Source organism: Hordeum vulgare, chromosome 6H, assembly GCF_904849725.1.
Source record: "Hordeum vulgare subsp. vulgare chromosome 6H, MorexV3_pseudomolecules_assembly, whole genome shotgun sequence".
Lineage (NCBI taxonomy): Eukaryota > Viridiplantae > Streptophyta > Magnoliopsida > Poales > Poaceae > Hordeum > Hordeum vulgare.
The window spans coordinates 532,118,620-532,122,493 of NC_058523.1; the positions used below are offsets into that span (position 1 = coordinate 532,118,620).

At 49.1% G+C, this 3,874-nt stretch overlaps 1 pseudogene; it reads right to left on the reverse strand.

Moving 5' to 3' along the window:
• Positions 1-992: 992 nt before the first annotated feature.
• LOC123402307 lies at positions 993-3,512 on the reverse strand (annotated as a pseudogene).
• Positions 3,513-3,874: the final 362 nt, after the last annotated feature.

Sequence of the window (3,874 nt, forward strand, 5' to 3'; positions counted from 1 at the left end):
CCACACATCGGCCGCTATCCAACATGCATCTAGTGTATTGAGTTCATGACGAACAGAGTAACGCCTTAAGCAAGATGACATGACGTAAAGGGATAATCTCAAACCAATGATGAAAACCCCATCTTTTTACCCTTGATGGCAACAACACGATGCGTGCCTCGCTACCCCTTCTGTCACTGGATGAGGTCACCGCACGATATGAAACCAAAATCAAGCACTTCTCTCATTGCAAGAATCATAGATCTAGTTGGCCAAACAAAACCCACAACTCGAAGAGAATTACAAGGATATGAAATCATGCATAAGAGACATCAGAAGAAACTCAAATAAGATTCATAGATAATCTGATCAGAAATCCACAATTCATCGAATATTGACAAACACACCGCAAAAGAAGATTACATCGGATAGATCTTTATAAATATCATGGAGAACTTTGTATTGAAGATTCAATAAAGACAAAAGTCGTTTAGCTACTAGATATGGATCCGTAGGTCTATGGTGAATTACTCACGCGTCATCAGAGAGGTCATGGTGTTGATGAAAAAGCCCTCCGTATCCGAATCCCCCCTCCGATAGGGCACCAGAACGTGCCCCAGAATGGAATGTTGCGGAGACAGAAGCTTACGGCGGCGGAAAAGTATTTTTGATGATCTTCTAATTTTTTTTGGGGATTTTAGGGAATGTATAGGAAAAACCTAGGGCAGAGAAGGTCCGGGGGGGCCACAAGCCAGGGAGGCCCGGCCTCCTCCCCTGGCCGGGGCTAGGGTTGGGACCCCCTGCCTTGGTTTTCTCAAGTCTCCCGATCTTCTTCTGTTTCGGAAAAAAATCTTTTCGAGGATTTTTTCCGTTTGGACTCCCTTTCAAATTTTTCTTTGAAAAGGGTCAAAAATACGAAAAAAAATAAGAACTGACACTTGACACTGAGTTAATAAGTTAGTCCACAAAAAGATATAAAAGACATGTCAAACATTCAAAGTTTGACAAGATAATAGCATGAAACCATCAAAAATTATAAATAAATTGAAGACGTATCAGAGATGTATACAGATTGGCATTTGTCGCCCCTAAATATCTAGATCGGAAAGGCTCCAGTCGCTCGCGCTCATATTATCAGCTGGCATGGCTTCAATAGGACGCAGCGTGAAGCTTTGCTTTTTTATCAGTCATTGGACATGTCTAAGTCAAGATTCCCAAGACATTGATAGAGGTGGAGAAAGTCATGACAATGGCGATTGGAGGTCTTGAAGCGTTGGTGGAAAGGTTTATTGGATGCAATGAAGACTCTGTGCTAGGTGTTTGGTGACTTGCAGCAGCGGCCTCGGCAAGTGGGGACGACAACACTGGAGGATGACAATTTTGGTTGTGCTCGTCAAGTACCGAGTCTCGATTCCCAGGCTGAAAATCCATGGTCTGGCCTTTATTGGTTGTACTTGGCAATGGGCTTTTTGAAGACATTGTTTTTGGGTGAACTCAGACTTTCTCCAGAGTAAAAACTCAAGATCTTTGATCGGGCAAGGAAGATGCTTGTATATTGTTTCCTTCTTGGAGGCGTTGCTTTTGGAGAACCTGTTTGTTATCCAGGTGTTGTCTTCGGTAGTGGTTAGAGTGCTACTGTTGCTGATGATTGATCACTGTGGGGGGGCTTTTTTCTTTTTTGGCTATGTGTATCCTTGATGTCTTTCGGTGTCTTGCTAGTACAAAGGCCAGGTGTCATTGGTATCTTTGCGATTTAAATATATTTCCTTTCTCGAAAAAAATACAACTTTTGGCACACACACACAAAACACACGATAAAATGATTAAAAGCAGATCAAACAAATAGCGTGCAAGGTTAGAAGCTGCATGACTAAAAAACACTAACTGAAACGGTTGTAAGAAGTTGTGCCTAGTGCCTACTGGCATTATTTATACCTTTATTTTTGAGTGAGTAATGTGAAACATGACATTTGTTTCTTCAGCGTGAATGGACAGCGATGCGTGGAATCCGCAGTTCCCACTTTTGTGCCCTTATTTTCTTGATCAATTCCTCGAAAGATTGAGGTATATAGTGGTACTCGGAACATGAGCCCTTTACTCCTACATATGTTCAAGAAGAGATGGCATTAGAATTAACAATTACACATATATCAAATGCAGTAGATATTGATCAGGTGCAACTGTGCCAGGGAGGTAACCAAGAAGAAGGAAAACATACATACCACTCTCAAGGATTGCAGTAGGTGATAAGATGATCAACAATGGTGAAGGGATGCACAGAGGGGCGGATCCTCTCCTTGTTGTCGTGTATTTGGCAGGAGCCTGCCAATCGCTCGAACAAACCAGTCCCCAGCGACAGCGCCAGAATGGGGTCCTGTGGTAGAGTGAAGTAAATGGAGTTGCTGCTCAAAGAAGGGAGATGGCTGGCTGAAACAGACAGGCATCGGTCGCAGCTGAGAAACAGCGCACGGTCACCTATGCTCTTCACCGGGATAAGCTTACAGGGCTGGCTGTTCAGATCCACTACATAGAGCGGGCAGACCATTCGTCGCGACCAGTCCAATGAATGCCATTCTGACCCATTTGCATAATGAGATTTGCATAATGAGCTGGCTGCCGGACGGCGAGCAGCATCCTTCCACCAGACTCCACGAGGTAAAAAAGACAGAGGTTGATGTGAGCAGAATGTGGAGACTCAGCAATCAGCACAGAGTTGTCGAGCGGTCCTTCTCGTCTCAGAGGGTATAGCTGCACGATCTCACTCGAACCACGCAGGGTGGCATAGAGCCTTCCTTGAAAGGGCAAGGCGCAGCGAACATAGAGTCCGCTGTGGAGGACCTCCCAATCCGGCGAGCCCGGGTCTGCAGCAAGCACCACATTCGTGTAGGGGAACCAGACCACCACGGAGATGGAGTCTGCGGAGGACGCGCTGCTGCACACCGCGGTGTTCATGTCAAGCAGGGACGCCTTCTGCCTGACGACCTCGTGGTACATGGCGACGAGGGGCGGGAAGTCGACCGCGTCGTGGGTGAACGAATGCAGCACGCGGACCGCGGTGGTGAGCTTGTGCATGAGAATGACGAGGCCGTCGGTGAAGGCGACGATTCTGTGCCGCCGGAGCTCAGGCAAGGGGACGCGGAGGCGCCTGGCCGTGCGCGTGTGGAAGAAGACGATCTCGCAGGCGTCGTCTGGTCGGACGGCGTCGCCGTCACAGAGCGCGACCCAGCCGCGCGGGCGGAGGCTCGGGTCCAGCAGATTAGGGTCGCGGGGAGCGGGAGCAGACGGCGCGGAAGCAGATGTAATCGACCACATCGCCGTTGCCGGTCAGCAGCCGGCAGGTGATGAGGCCCACTATGGCGGTGGGCAAGGATGCCCAGCCACCGATTTGCCGCGCCAGCGCACTGTGCTTGCACGCGGCGAGCGGGACCAAGGTGGAACCTTTTCGCTTTCTTCCGGCCGCCGCCGCGGCCGGAGCAAAAGGGGGCAATTTCCTCCCCATCCCGCAAGTATTCCTTGGTCAAATCACATCCTGGACTTACTTGGATCTTCTCCTTGGCGTCCCCAATCTATTTCAGACCGGCGGCTGCTCCGACCCCCAGATCGAATTGAGAAATGAATCCAGGTCTGGGTGGAAGAAAATCACATTTAGACGGTGTGCCTCCGAGAGGAAGAATGAGATGGGTAACTGACCAGGCCGCCGGTAACTGACCAGGCCGCCGGCGTCGGGCGAGGAGATGGGTAACTGACCAGCCCGCCGCGGAGCTATCGCCCGTCTCTCCGTGAATTTGGCTCGATTCGGCGACTCTTGCGTTTCGCCTTTAAGACCTGCACGTCTACAAGAACCAGAGACACGCTCCGAAGAAGGGAAATATCCCGAATATATATTGTGCTTTAA